This window comes from Pinus tabuliformis, chromosome 8, assembly GCF_031772625.1.
Source record: "Pinus tabuliformis cultivar Carrire ecotype Pingquan chromosome 8, CPIR1, whole genome shotgun sequence".
NCBI lineage: Eukaryota > Viridiplantae > Streptophyta > Pinopsida > Pinales > Pinaceae > Pinus > Pinus tabuliformis.
Window position 1 is genome coordinate 1,328,911,395 of NC_142294.1, and position 17,036 is coordinate 1,328,928,430.

Sequence of the window (17,036 nt, forward strand, 5' to 3'; positions counted from 1 at the left end):
AAATTTGTTGACCTCAGTGATGAATTGAGCCTGTGGAATTTTTTCCTACCTCAATTCATATTCCCAGACAAAGGGTTGTTGTTCCACAGAATAATGACTTTATGTTTACAATTGCATCCCAATCCATTTTTTAAATGTTACAGATTGAATCCTCAACTCTACCACATCCTTTTTCTATAGTATCCCTCATGGATCTCTACAAAAATCATGCCTTTCCTCAACAAGCTAATAGTTTTGATATTTTTCTACCTGAAAATGTTGAATTTCTTAGAACTATTCTAACTTACCCAACTTCAATGTTTCCATAGATGACCAAACAAATCATTTCAATAATTTCCATTTTTCTAGGTTATCAATATGACCAATAGGTTGATGACATCATCCTAGGGATTTTGTCAGTATTTTCTAAAGATGATAAACCTTCTATTATCTTCAATTACAGTGAGTTCTTAGCACAGACTATCCATGATCAATTCATGAAGTTTTCTACAAAAGGGGCCTTCACATGTATCAATCCTTGTATATTTGTTTTTATTCTATCAGTCATACATGTTTTCAATTCCACTACAAAAGTTAGATGAATAAGGAAACCCACAATTTGAGATTCATTGGACCTCACGGGTTAGGAAACATACAAATGAATTGTCTTTCAGTGACTACCCAAATCAATTTCTATACACAGTTTCCTATTTACTTAATAGTGATCTAATCCTTAGAATTTCTATTGAAATTAAAATGGTTCTTCATCTTAATTAACAAACAAATACAAGAGATTGGTATCTATACCAAAACTATACAGAGATTAGAGCGTATAGTTGTGAGCTTCCTCCATACAGGTTGCCAAAGTTTGTACCTATCCAAAATTTTGCACTAGAATAAATCAGACATATGATAAATACGAATGTGATGCACTTTGTGTTAGCTAAGAGAAAGTCCCAATTTAAAATCAAAACTCAACTTGGACCTTTCATCTGTAATGCCAAAACAATAACAAAGGAGGCAACTCTTCTCTTAAAGGAAATGAAATATAAACTTAGTTTTGCCTAGTCTTATGATCCCTTGGGGGTCATTTCCAAGCTAAGGGTAGAACATAAAACTATTCCTTATGCCCATACTCCTAGACTACAAATTGAGCAGTATATCAATTAGGAGGAGTGGCAAGAGAACACATTGCAGGAAGCAGAAGAGCAGATTTTTACTCCTACAGCATCTGAGGCTCAAGTTCCCCAAGAAAAACATGCAAAGAGAGTAAGGGAAACTATCTCCCCTTCATTTACAAAAATCCAAAAAATAGAGTTTGTGATGTACAAGAAGAAGAAAAAGAATCCTCTTGAGGACTCCTCGCTAAAAGAAAGCAAAAAGACTACGGTAGTCTTGACAGGTCCTCATGCTACTAGATTTCCTCAAATTGAAGAAATTTTTAGAGGGTCACCAGCATCTTCAGCTTCTCGAGATCCATTGGAAACATCCCAAACAAGAGAATTGGCCCATGGTCATACTGAACCAAGATTTTTTTCTAGGTACGAGGAAATCAAAAGGAAAAATGAAGCATTGAAGGCTACCACTTATACAGAATTCTGGAAACAAACTTCAGCTTCTCAGCACAGATTACTTTATGCCTTTGACACTGAAAAAGGGCTGATGCAAATGGCATTCCTTGAACCTAAAATCCCATTTCCCAAGACTGTTGAAGACTATAATAAATCAATCTTTTCCTTTGACTCAAGGAGATTCATCCTATTTACGATATTTATTTACATAAACAAGTTGTGGAAATTATCTATTCAACTTTAATCAGTTCAACCATGGAAAAATATAAGTTGGAGGTTTCATTGAGTAATATGAAGTCCCAATTAAAGATGGAAAATATTCCTTCTCTAGCAAGGGATATTAATATAAAATCTTTGGAGGATCTAGTAATTAAATTGGGATATGATCCCAGAAATGTTAAAGTTGTTAAGGAAATCATTAAGAGGAAAAATGCTAACATTCAGGTATTAAGAAAACAATTAAAACTTCTTACTACTGAATATCATTAGATTAAAGACATTGGTGAACTAGAGAAGGAAAAAGAGAACATGTTAAAAATTATAATTAAATAGAATACAGAGATACAAAAGATTGAGACAGAATTAGAAACTTTGTTAAAGGAGAAAGAACATCAAGAAACTCAAGCAGTAGTTATTCCTTTAACAACAATTCCAATTACATGTATTTCAATAGCAGGGGCTTCCACTTCAACAATTACTATAGTAGAAGAGACACAGTCCATTGATCTAGTACCTGGTCTAGCCAAGGCCATGGGAGATATATCATTAAGGGGATAGGAAATTGAGAAACTGAAAGCATGTCTTCACAACCTCCAAGAACAGAAAATTATGATTGACAATGCATATGTGGTAGAAATCAAAAGAGTCACAGGTTGACTCAAAGAATAAAAACTTTGGAAAATGAATCATCAATTTCTCAAACACTTACACAAGCCAAAGAAAATATATGGAAAGACATAGATGAATCCATGACATATTTGTGGCCATCAATTGAAATTTTGTTTGAACAAGAAACATTACTAGAAAAATCAAAGGAATTAATAGCAGAAGTTAAGAAAGAATTGGGTAAAAAACTAGGGGATGGAACAACATTAATCAGGATTTTGAATTCAAAAAGAAAAAATAGCTCGAATAATATGACATAGATGACAGAACTGAAACAATTCTGGAGGTTAGAAATATTTGCATCAAAAGGAATTTAATGTTGCAACGTGAAAAAAAATTCCACAATTTAGAAGCAAGCCTCCAAAAGTTTCGCATAAAGTTTAATGTGCTACATCAAAAGGGATTGCCAGGTTTAAGGGTAATTGGAGATAAGATGATTACTCTTGAAGAATACCAATGAAGGTTGTATTCAATAGCCACAGACAAAGCAAAAGTTTCCAATATCAAAGGGACTATTATAGGGAAGGTTTTCATTGAGGGTTTGACTTTTGACATGTTAATTAAGCATGAAATCAAACATTTGTTTGTAAATAAACCCAATTTTTAGAAGTGCACTGAAGTCGATGAGACTTACATAAAGTTAATAAAAGCCACCATTCCATATGATGAAAGATAGGAGAAAATATGTTTACTCATTGATTTCATTAGCAAATATGTTTTATAGGAGTAATTTTGAAGCTTTCAGCAACAAAGGGCAGGTTTAAAGGAAGAAGTGGACACATAATCAGAAAAATAAAAGAGCATTTTTTTAGGCCCAATCATCAACAACAACCTCGAGTTTAGTGCTAGACATCTTAAGCAATTTTATTTTCCTATTTTTTCCTCTATATTTAGAAATATTTGTGTTTTCAAAACATATATTATTTTATAAATTTATTTAGTTTGGAATCTGATCTCAGATGTAATATTTTTCTATAAGTACTTAGAAATAAGACTTAGAAATCGTTGAACCATTGTGATAGACTTTTGAGCAGACTTGTATCCTTCGAAGTTATTATTGAAATAATAAAAAGATTCTGGATTCATTTCAAAACAAATTGTGTTCTTATAAGTCTTTCTTTGTTATTATTTTCACTATGTTTTATCTACATATGTTTTGAAGTTTATGGGAGTTCTGGGTAAGATAATATTGAGTTTAAATTTGTCTAAAATCCCCCATGAAGTTATAATCTATTACAGAGATTAGTTGATTAAACTGTTTGTTTGATTTAACTCCTCTACATCAATAAATTGTCATCTTCCCTTAAATTTTCTTAAACATATATTTTTTGGTTGTAAATCATTTTACACGCATACATTGTATATGATGGTTAGAAAATCTTTTTTATGTTTAACAAACATATAGTTTCTAAAGTTTCAACCTTGCACATCTAAATCAAAGCTAAATTAATGTTTAGAGGTGAAGAATCAACCCTTCTATTTATTCATAAGTAATTAAGAATTGCACCTATTCAAACAGTTTAGAGATTTGGTCATCCAAAAAACTTTAAAAACCAACAAAACATTTTAGATTCTCTAGCATAATTCCTAACCTAGAATTATCTACAGAGGTACAACAGTAACAAAACAAATAAAATGATTTGGTAGATATGCAATAGGATGGACAACCAACATTGGTCATCACCTTTCCATCTCAATGACTTGAGGCGAACATAACCACACCAACTTGTAGGTTTTAACCCCATACAGAAATTACCTGCATACGAATTCTAAAACACAGAGAATAAACAATGCGAGAGCATAACACATAAAACACATATACACAGAGATTTTCCCCTGGATCCCAAAACTGGGACTACCAGCTTGATTTTTCATTATGTTCCTTTCAATGTTACAATACATATTTATACATGTTGAAGCATCCAATACCATGGACTGAAAACCATCGGGTCCAAAAAACATGTGCAAAAATCATGCACAAAACCATAGGTGGGTCCACCCAACCTAGCATAGGGTCCAAAACCAAAATTTTCCGCGGCACTACCCTGGACCCCATAAAGTGGGGTTACGGGTATGCCTCAAACCGCCTGTGACCCCCCCCCCCCCCGCTACACAATCAGTGCAACGAATGGGGGCTCTGCCGCCCCTCTAACGCCCCAGTTAACTACATGGGCTAGTCGTGGAAAGAATATAACACAACCCAACGTTCTCCCACTTGTTGTTTTCTTTCCACAGAGGGCCACAAGAGAGCTTAGTCATTTTTCCAGCCTTGAAATGCCCATTGTCTCTCTACACCAAGAGAACTTTTTAGAACTCACAGATTTTGTCAATGAATCTGCAATATTCTTCAAAGTGTCCACCTCTACCAGCAACACCTTTTTGTCTTCTATCATATCCCTCACAAAGTGATACTAAACATCAATGTGCTTTGTCTTCGAATGATATGCAGGATTCTTTGCCAAGAAAATTGCACTTTGGTTGTCACAGTCTATCCTTATAGTTCCTTGTACTAACCCCATACTTGAACACAATCTCTACAACCAAACTCCTTCCTTGCTTGCATGAATGGCTACCATGTATTCTGCCTCTGTAGTTGATAGTGCCACTACAGATTATTTCTTACTCATCCAACTGACTGCACCTCCAAATAGGTTAAACACATACCCACTTGTAGATCTTCTCTGATCCAAATCTCTAGCCTAGTCTACATCAACAAAGCCACGAATGTCCAACATTTTGTCCAATCCTGGTCTTCCTTGGCAGCATAAACCATAATCACTAGTGTCACGCAAATACCTAAAAACCCGCTTCACTGTTGTCCAGTGCTCCTTCCCTGGTTTTGACATAAACCTGCTCAATACTCCCACTGCATGTGCAATATCCGGTCTAGTACAGACCATTGCATACATCAGGCTACCGACTGCACTTGCATAGGGAACACGGGACATGTCCTCTTCCTCTTCTTGTGTCTTGGGACACTATTCAGCAGATAACCTCACACCTACAGGAATATGAACCTTCACCGGTTTACTATCCTGCATATTAAACCTCTACAGTATTGTCTCGACATACTTCCTCTGGTTTAACCAGAACTTCCTCTTTCCCTGATCTCTTTTAATTTCCATGCCCAAAATATAGTTTGCAGCACAAAGATCTTTCGTGTCGAATTTGGAGGACAATTGGGTCTTCAAATTTTAGATAATTTCTTTGTCATTTCCAACTAGCAACATATCATCCACATACAAGACCAGATAAATAACACGGTCACCAATTAATTTGAAATACACATAGTGATTTGCTTTGATTCTTGTGAAGCCAAGTCCCCGTATAAATGTATCAAATTTCTGATACCACATCCTTGGTGACTGTTTTAACCCATACAAAGACTTCTTTAACTTGCATACTAGTTCTTTCTTACCCTTCACCGCAAATCCTTTAGGTTTCTTCATGTAGATTTCCTCTTCCAGATCCCCATGAAGAAATGTTGTCTTCACATCCATCTGTTCTACCTCAAAATCAAAAGAAACAGCAACAGATAAAAGTAATCTAATAGAAGTTACCTTGGCAACGGGAGAAAAAATATCACCAAAATCAATTCCTGGCACCTGGGAATAACCTTTTGCGACCAACCGAGCTTTGTATTTCTCCACCTTTCCTTCTGCATTTGTCTTCTTTTTGAACACCCATTTGATGCCAATGGGTTTCCTTCTAGCCAGCAACTCCACTAGATCCAAAGCCTCATTTTTGTGCAAAGATGCCATTTCATCAACCATGGCCTCTTTCCAGAGTTTTCCATCCTCTAAGTCCATTGCTTCCTTCACAGTTATAGGATCATCATCAGTAACGGACAAAGCAAAATTTGAACAGAAAGAAGATGGACTATACCTATCTGGTTTCCTTCTTTCTCTAACTGATCTTCTCACACTCGGAGTTTGTGGCTCTTCATCTTCTGATTCCTCCTCTGCTGTAGAGTCTGATTCTTCCTCCTTTAACTCAAACTCTATCTTCTCAGGTTCCTTTGGTTGGACATCATGTTTAATAACATCTTTAACTTCTCTGAACACCACATCTTGGCTGTACACAACCTTCCTTGTTACTGGGTTCCAAAGCTTATAACTCTTTAAACCATCCTTATACCCAATAAAGATGCACTTTTCAGATTTACTATCCAACTTGGTTCTTTTCTCCTTTGGAACATGTACATATGCATCACATCCAGATACCCATAGATGTGAAAGAGAGGGTTTCTTACCAATCCATACCTCTTATGGAGTTTTATCCTCCAATGCTGATGAAGGTGACCTGTTGACCAGGTAACATGCAGTATCCACTGCCTCTGCCGAGAATTTCTATCCTAACCCGGCACCATTGAGCATGCTTCTTGCCCTTTCCATCAACATCTTATTCATTCTTTCTGCAACTCCATTTTGCTGAAGTGTATATGGAGTATTCTTCTGTCATGCTATACCACACTTCTTACAGAATTCTTCAAATTCCTTGCTGCAAAACTCTCCACCATTATCTGTCCTCAACACCTTTATCTTCTTCTCTGTCTAATTTTCCACAAAAGCCTTAAATTCTTTAAACCTGTAAAAGACTTCAGATTTCTTCTTAAGGAAATATATCCATGTATTCCTTGAGAAGTCATCTATAAATGATACATAGTACACAGACTTACCTAGTGATGGAACCTTCACAAGTCCAAATACATCACTGTGCACAAGTTCTAATATCTGTTTCGCCCTCTTACTACTAGAGGGGAAACTCACCCGATTTTGCTTCCCATATACCTAATTTTCATAGAAATCAAAATCCAGAGAGATATTACTCATACTTTCTACCATACCTTTACCATGAAGTATTCGAAGGCCCTTCTCTCCAATATTTCCAAGCCTTTGATGCCACAACATTGTCTTCTCTCCAGAGACCACTAGATCTTTTGCTCCACTTTCAGGAGCCACAGAACGGTTGCACCCATTAATAACAATGCTACCTTGCAACTTGTACAGAGTTCCAATTCAAACTCCCCGCATCAATACCAATGCTCCCTAAACCATTTTGTAGGTATCCTTATCGAACACTGTTTTTACACCTGCATCATCCAGCTTTCTTACAGAAATCAAATTTCTGGCCAATGCAGGAATATGCGGAACACCCAGAAGTCTTCTAACCCTTCCAGCTTGCAACTTCAACTTTACTTTTCTGTAACCAATGATCCTAGCCTTCCTATCATCCCCTACGAAGACATCACCACCATCGTATTTCTCATACTCGCAGAACCACTCTCTATGGGGAGTGAAGTGAAAGGATGCACCTGAGTCAATCAACCATGCCTCATGATCTACATGTGTACTTGAAGAAGCCAAGTACACATCCCCACCTTCATCTGAGGTGGTTTTCGCCTCTGCAGAAGGAGCATAATCAGATCCCTTTCCTTTATCAGGAGCTTTAGATTTACAGTCCCTTTTGTAGTGCCCTTCCTTTCTGCATTTCCAGCACACCACCTTTACAAGTTTTCCTGGAGATTTAGATCTCCCTCTAGATTTAGATCTCCCACTCAATGACATATTTTGTTTCTGTTCTGGGACCGTCCTCGTACAGACAAGGCATCACCATTCTGGCTCTCCATATTTTTTGATCTCATCTCCTCCATCAGCAAGGATGAGACGATTTCATCAAACTGCAAGGCAGTTGCATTGCCACCTATTGCAATAACCAAACTATCCCACGAATCTGGTAGAGAACACAACAAACTGATGCACTTATCTTCATCTGAACTTTTAATATCAACAGACGCTAACTAACTTACCACATTATTAAATGCGTTTAGATGCTTTATCACCGAGTCTCCATCTTTGATCCTCAGGTTATATAGCTTTTTCCATAGGAACAGTTTATTCACCAGAGACTTAGATTGGTACAAAGTCCCTAACTTGTCCCACAAAGCCTTCGTCGTAGCTTCCCCTGATACATTCAACAATACTGAATCTGAGACACACAATCGTATTGTGCTCTTTGCCTTCTGATCCAACTTCTTCCATTCTTCATCGGACACTCCCGTTGGTTTAGTACCCAGATCTACTGCGATCCACTGATCTTTATCCACCAACAGATCCTCCATCTTGAGTTTCCACAACTCAAAACTCTAACCATTAAATTTCTCGATCTCTATCTTTCCACTGCTCGCCATCTTCTTTCACCACCAGAATCAATCTCGCAGATCTCCCACTGAATAGGGTCTACCACAGGCCTGAGCGAAACCGCTCAGTAACAAAGGCATCCCCTTGAAGCCAAAACTTCTCTGATACCAAATGTAGGTTTTAACCCCGTATAGAAATTACCTGCATACGAATTCTAAAACAAGAAAATATACAATGCGAGAGCATAGCACATAAAACACATATACATAGAGATTTTCCCCTAGATCCCAAAACCGGGACTACCATCTTGAATTTTCATTATGTTCCTTTTAATGTTACAATACATATTTATACATGTTGAAGCATCCAATACCATGGACTGAAAACCATCGCGTCCAAAAAACATGTGCGAAAATCATGCACAAAACCATAGGTGGGTCCGTCCAACCTAACATAGGGTCCAAAACCAAAATTTTCTGGGGCGCTGCCCTGGACCCCATAAAGTGGAGTTACGAGTATGCCACAAACCCCCTGTGAACCCCCCACCCGCTACACAATCAACGCAGTGAAGAGGGGCTCCGCCCCCCCTCTAATCCCCCGGTTAACTACATGGGCTAGTCGTGGAAAGAATATAACACAACCCAACACAACTCACCACTTTAATGAGAGATGGTGGTTTCGTGGAATTAAGTTCTATAAGCTAAATGTGACAGCATGCTAATATTTTTTGTTATTTTTCCCTTTCCGAGTCTTTCTATTGTTCTGGTCTGCATGCTCGATGACATTATGGGACAAGGCCATCGGATATTAAATAAGTATAATCTTTGGTTTAAATAATATGTTTTATAATATTTAATATTCAATACAACTTGAGTGGGCCTAATGGTTAAGAGCATGTGTTTCCTCCTCAAAGATCATAGGTTCAAAAACCAGAGGGGGGTAGAGTATGTATGCCTTCGTAGACTTAGCAGTCAAATCGTGGCGCGAAGGTGGGTTCGTTGTCCCACAAACAAGGGGTTCTCATACACCAATTAGGTTTTTAGCTTGGCCGTGACCTTAAAATTGGAAAATAATAATAAAAATATTGTATAGTGGTATGTGGTAGGGATATTGGTTATTTTTATAAATATTGCTATTTTATTGAGAATTGTGTGATTAGATTTTAATAAAAGAAAAAATTCATTTTTTATATTACTTCAATTTAATACAATTAAAAATTTATTTTATTATTTCATTCTAATATAATGATAAATTAGCAATTGCACTGAGAGGTGAAAAGGAACACCGATAGGAGGGAGTGAGAATAATGTGGAATGCAAAGGGATGCTTTAGATAATATTATTGAAGCTCTTTAAAAAAACTCTAAGTGGTTATAATTTTATGCTTTCCATGTTCATATATGCAAGTTATTACAACTACCTTCCAACCATTTGGGAACACCATTTTAATCAATGTCTATTGTAGTTTCTCCCTCAAGATGGCATTGAAAGTTTCTTTGAGCTTGACAAAAATCCCCCATAATTCTTTAACTTCAGTGTCATAATTATTTTCTAGGCATTGAAAGTTGCTTTCATCTTGACAAAAAAACCCCATAATTCTTTAGCTTCAGTGTCATAATTCTTTTCTATGTGTGTGCACTTGCGTGCCCAAGTGTGAGGTGATGGAGAGATTTGGTAACGAAAAACTTTTCCTTTCAATTTTTTAGTCATTTTTGTCTCTTTTCATTAAATGTATTTTTCATTTGTAAGATCTATCATGAGTTTGGAAAACATTGGATTGATGACGATAATTTTATAGTTCCCTGCAATGTTTTGATTTCCTCTTTTACATATTTAAAGACCCATATAAATATAAAATATCTAATATGTTGAAATAATTTGTTCCACATACTACCTATGCTTCCCATGCATCAATGATATTCTCTCATATTTCACTTGTGTATTCCACTGTACCAAACCATGAACCCAATGCCTCATATGTTAATAGACAATATAAGCTAAATTTATTTTTACACTTTAATTTAATTTTGATTTGAAAAAAATGTAGGGTGCAGTGGCTGATAATGCTTCCTACAAACTTTGTTTTTTTTTCTTCACAGCTTAAGGAATATTGCACATGCCCAATGGCAAGGATTCATAATAACTTATCATAATGTAATGCCCAATATCGAGGATTCCCAATAACTTATCATAATGTAGGCTTGAAATTACTGTCTTCATAAATAATGAAAAAAATAAAAATTCCCAACTAATTTTTCTATTCTGAACTCTTAGTAATTCCCATTGTTCTTAGATGATTTTCCTTCCTGCAGCTCATTTTTTCCCTATAAATATGCAACCATTACTAACACAGAATTAACCCAAGGAATGCATTTTGACACACTTAAGAATTACTGCTTGGAAACATCATGCTTCTGGTTGCATCTTCTCGCATTCCTCCCGCATTGCCTTGAACAAAACAATTGATGAATATCATTCACTAAAACTTGGAAATACAACTACAATTAATTTCCCTGAGTTCCTGATCATTTTTCCACTTTAATTATTGTGGCTACCATTACTACCATTAATCCTTCCCCCAGATGAAATTACTACCATTAATCCTTCCCGAAGTGTCGGGAATGGAGCACCACTAGTCAGTGGTAGGATTGTATGCTTCGGTGGAGCTAAGGTCGAAGCTAGGAGACAGGATGTTGTCACCCACAATGTAGATGCAGTCGTCGATGCTATTTTTATTCTTTAATTCAATCGTAATTTCATCCTTTAAGATGGTTTCTTATTAGTTCACACTTGATTTCACCTTAAGCTAATGGAGCTGGGAGCCACGTTGAACCCATGTGTATCAGGTTTTAATTGAATTCCATTAGCCCTGTCGGTCCTAAGGAAAACAATGATTCCAATCCATTGCACTATTGACTTTTCATTGGAAAGATAATGTAGTCCAAAGAAGAAGGGAAATAAATACAGGCCAACATGTGAAAACGAAGTTGCACTGCACCACTCCTTAAACATAATGGTGTTGGTGTTAGTGGCCAAAAGAATGGTGTTGGTGTTGGTGTACTTTGCCAAAGTCCCATTTGCACCAATACTGTAACCAATTTTTCAAGAAACAAGCTAAGTTTCCACTATAAATAAAATCGTAAAAGGAATATTAATATTCATTTTAGATCTTATTTTATGAAAACCAGAGAAATGAAGGACAAAAATTATGAAAGTAGTAAAGCTCTCCCATACTGGACAAATGTTGATTAGAAAAAGACCCAGAAATGATCAATACCAAAACATTCAATCAACTTTAACCTCATAAAAGTTCATGCCTTGCACAATAAATACATGGGCCATGACTGACAAAACATACAAACAAATTATATCAATTAATCTTTTATTGATTTCTTTGACGGCTTGGTTGGAGAAGGAAAAGATATCACAAGAAATTCTTTGTAGATAGGTAGTTCATTTTGTTTTGAAACTATCTAATATGTATCATATCAAACAAATATAAACAATACATGGAAATAAATTTGCTTTAAAGGACAGTAAATTGTGGAAAAAAAGACTTAGATATAACATTACACATAAAGTTAAATAAATTAAAGAAATGAACTCGTTGGATAACTCCATAGCATACTTAAAAACCACCTATGTTCAACTAATGAAATTATTAACACGGATTCATAGGAACCTTGGATCTATTAAGTGTCCAAGTGGATCAAAATAAATAATTGAGTGCAAACCTATATATTCCCTTGATTTATTAAATTCCCAATGAAATGAAATAATCGAGTACAAATCTCTCCATGCATAAAAGATCCAATGTATATATATTATCATTTTTTTTCCTATCTTCCACTATTAAGTACCTCGAGAAAAAAAAATAAAAATACAAACCTCTTTGCACTTAAAGGATCCAGTATGCATATCTAATCAGTGTTCTTTTATCATCAGTCTTGTATATATAATCAGTTTTGTTTGCACTGAGAAAGCAGCTAGCTTCTCTTAGTGAAAACAGGGGTATATGACTAGTAGACTTAACCAGGAATGTTTCTCTACTGAGCAACAATAGGTTCTACACTATATTTTCAAGGATTGGAAAATTCAACTTCCTTAGATCAGTAGTGGTTATGGTAGCCACAAGATATGATTTCTATGCCTGTCTTGTGGTAGTAACTATCAAAAGAATAGGAAGCATGTTGTTGAAAATTATTAGGATCGTAGCAGGGTTGATGTTATAGACATTTTTGGGCACTGAAACCCCCAAGCATAAAATGTCCATAAACCAAGGGCTCCTAAGTCCCTAAAAGTGTTGTTCCAACCCCTAAAAGAACAAGGTCAACTGATTACAGCTTCTTCCAGAAGTTCTCCATGAAAAACTACTCAGAACTGGTCAAAATTGGATCATTTCACCTGCTCCATAGGCAAAGTGTGTTGCATCTCAGTTAAATACACACAGTAGGTGTGTTGCATTTCAAAAATCCCTTCTATGGGGTGCGATGGGCGAGAAGGGACAAATGGCAGTGTCAATCCGTGAGGTGGAGAAGCATGGAATCTTCCAGAAACTTCTCCTGTGACACTTGCCTCTCTGAATTCGACCAGGGATGAGTAAGAGATCATCAATCTCCAAGTGGAAGCAAGAACTATCAGAGGGAAGACACTAATCAAATCACAAGCTGACTCATCTCCCTTACAGACATCTATATATGGATCCCTCATCCCAGAGATCCAGAGGCTGGAATTTTGCATCATGTAAGGAATTGTTGTTGGTTTCTTGAGGCAACATCATAGTGTTGGGTGATCTAAGCTTTCTATGAGGTGAAGAAGGGCTTACTTGCTGAGAGGATGATGTTGGGTCAGAACAACTGGTTGTAACTCTCTTGGCTCTTTCTTGATTATCAATAAAGCTATTCAAGTTTTCCTCCATACTCTTGTGTAATTTATGTTTCATGCATTTGTATGGTAAATTTACATCTGATCCTAGATTGTTTATGATAATATATCAATGTTCTTGTATAGTTTTATGCTGCTTTGATTCTACAGGTACTCTGTGAAGCTGGGTATACGAGAAAGCAAGTAGCAAAGGACTATCAGAAGAGAGAGGAATCGAGCAAGGAACCAAGCGCAAGACAGATGTTGGTCTCCTTTATTCTTCTCTCATCTATCTTTCATAAAGGAAAACGAAAGTAGTTTTACATTGTTTGTTTCTAAGGTAGCTACCAGCCTTAGTGGGATTAATAGTTCTGTATAGACACTTTTCCCTGTAACAGTTGATCTTACAAAAAAGAGGAGAAATCAACTTGGCAAGGACCGCATTCCCAATCCAAAGAAACTTGGGCAAGTTTAGGGTCAACCACTTCCATTGATATTCAGAAGTCTGAATGGCAATGTCATTAGAAAGAATTGTACCAACATCTATTAAATGTAATGTGTACACTAGATATTTATCGGCATATAGAGTCCCTAATTCTGCTCATAAATAGGACTTGATCTCAGATCCTTGTTGAATAATTCATAAATGTATGTATTGACTAGTATGCCGGGATCCCTAGGAGTTCCTATGTTGTTGAGGACATGCCTAACTTGATTACTATGATAAGTGTTGAAATTATCATCTATGGTAGGAGGTTCACTCTAGACACACTTTGAGGTCCATCGTGTCTCAAACACAACCACTAGAATGTTTGTGAAATTCAAGTTGGCCATGGCAAAGTATCCAACATCAATCATGGCATTGAAAACATTAGTGTAATATAGCATTGTATTGGCATCCACTACCTCTTTGTTAGTGGGGAGAGGCTAAAACAGGGTGTAGTCCAATCCCACCACTCCATTTCTTTCCATGTACACATAATAAGGATACATGTTAAGCATGAGAAAAGAATCCATTTTCTATAGAAAATCGAGCATGAGTAGAAGAATCGACTTAAAGCTCCCATTGAAGAAGGCCTGAGAAGGTGGAAAGGAATCTAATATGATGTCAGAAAAATGAGAATTGGAACCCTTGACCTGCCTATCCAGATTGGTTGCCATGAGAGTAGAATGCAAGAACTTCATGGTAGACAACAGATCTAAGGCAACATTGGGAATAGTAGTAAGAACCTCGCCACCCACATAGATTCCTTGGAAGTTGGTGTTTGGAAGGTAGGTTTCCACATTCATGTTCACCCAACTATTTGCAGTGGACCTTGACCACCTTATCCCTAGAAATTGGTTTTTGGGCACTGTTACTACAACATCTATTATTGTTTTCCCCTAAAATGTCAAAGTTCCTTGATCTGCATCATGGAGCCGCACATGGTTCACTTGTTGTACCTTGACATGGAGTGAATTGTTGATACATTTGAGTTCCATGCCTTTGAAAACACTTTCATTCACTTGAGTACCCAACCATACAACCAACATCTACTCACCCTTGACCTTCCCTTCATTTTTCTTGACCTCAAGCCGACACCACTGAAGCGCAAGAAACTGCAGTGAAAGATTAGGCACACATATCGCCCAAGCCGCTTGAGGTCCATGAGATGGATAGTGAAGATGAAAAAACTGTGGAAGTTTCTCGCCATCAATGATAAACAAAACAACGAACACAGCAAAAACCTTTCCACACATACATTTTTTATCCACCAGACGAGGACAAAAATGGGTCGCTTGAATTGGCTCGCATGAACAGTGTTTGGACATAGAAATCCCATAGAGAAAATGCATTCAACATAATTAAATGAATTCTATTTATAGATAGTGTTATAGCAGTTTGTGTGTATATGTATATATATATATATATATAGATATATATATATATATTCTAACTTATAGACGAAATGACCTTTTTCACAAAAAAATTTCTTGTTAATTTTAACTAAAAATTGCTAAAGATTTTTAAAAACTTGAGTTTAAGTTGTTTAAGATGTAAAAATCAAGTGTCCAAGGGTTTATAAGATACTCAATCCATTTATGCATTCAAAAATACATTCTAAACAACAAAAAATAAAATTCTTTCTTGAAATTGTTTTCCAGATTCCAATGAAAAAGTCTATTTCATCTATAAGTTAGACTATGTACCTACATATAATATACAAAATAAACTTTATAATAATATTTACGTCGATGGGCATTTTTTTGTGAGCTTGCGGTGGGACCCCAGCCAATTCGATCGCTCAATTTTCGTCTTCCTAGGAGCAATTAGAAATTTCCATTTGGGACTAGCACCTAAACAATCGACATTCCCTATACCTCCACAGTCTCCCAGCAATCAATTTTCACTTCATGTATGCCCAGGTTGTTTGCTTGTTTCGACATTGAATTGAATTAAATAGGCATGGAGGCAAGTACTTCATTCAATATCATCATTCAATTTTTCCTACTACATTTGGTGTTGTGGGTGGACTTCCATAATCTCCACGCAATCAATTTTCACTTCATGTATGTGCAGGCTTCCTGCTTCTGCATTGAATAGGCATGGAGGCAAGGACTTCATTGAATATCTTCATTCATTTTTTCTTGTTGTGTTTGTTGTTTTGGGTGGAATTCCAGGAACTAATATCTACTAAATAAGGGTGTGTTCTTAACTACTATTGTTTGAAAAGGTAAATTTGAGAAAATAAAAGTTGAAAGACATCGAACTTCATCTAATTTGAAGGATTTCAATGGGTTTCTCCAAAATAGGTAACTTGTAAATACCAAATCATGATGCAAGTATTTTTTTAAATCTTTTAATTGAACTCATTAGATGATCAATTGGCATTCAGAAGACGCATTTATATAGGAGTGCACAAATAATCGCTTCTTTAATAAATGTAAACTAGATACAAAACACTTAATTTTTCTAGATATGGCGATATGGTGAGTTTTTTTCTCCCACAGAAAACCTCACACGGAAAATTTTCGAAATCCTTCCAACTTTTAAAGGACTAAACATAGCCAAATATAACACGCACTAGAAACTAGTGTGAATTGAAAATTTCATTATTCAAAGTGGAACTGGATTTACTAGTGTGAGTTGAAAATAAATTAGGCAAATATCATTTGGGATGGGATGACATGGTTAAAAAATAGGGAAAATCCAACTAAAAATTCCAAGGGAAATTTAAATGGAAAAACTCATGGAATTTAAGAGCACATGATTCAGTCATGTAGAATTTACCTACAGCTGTCACATGTAAATATAGAAAACACTAATTAAGAAATCGATTTAGGAAATTGATGATGAGGGAATGGGCTACTTATGAAATGGTTATGTTTTCACAATGTAGAGAATTTATGTAACGTACCCAAACCCTTCACTCCTTCTGCAACTACCTTCGAATTGATGCCTCCTTCCACCATCGAGATCAATCCCAGTGGTTCCTTAGGATCACTGAGTGACCATTAGATAAGATTGTAGGTGCTTAGCATGTTAAAGCCCTTCGCGGGCTGAGTTACCCTTGTGATGGGTTCAACACCACTAGTCATCTTTCTCCATGAAACGATCA

The 17,036-nt window shown here is 36.2% G+C and overlaps 1 pseudogene; it reads right to left on the reverse strand.

Annotated features, from left to right (window-relative positions):
• Positions 1–12,683: 12,683 nt before the first annotated feature.
• Positions 12,684–15,177, reverse strand: LOC149240370 (glucan endo-1,3-beta-glucosidase 3 pseudogene; annotated as a pseudogene).
• Between the last annotated feature and the right edge of the window lie 1,859 nt (positions 15,178–17,036).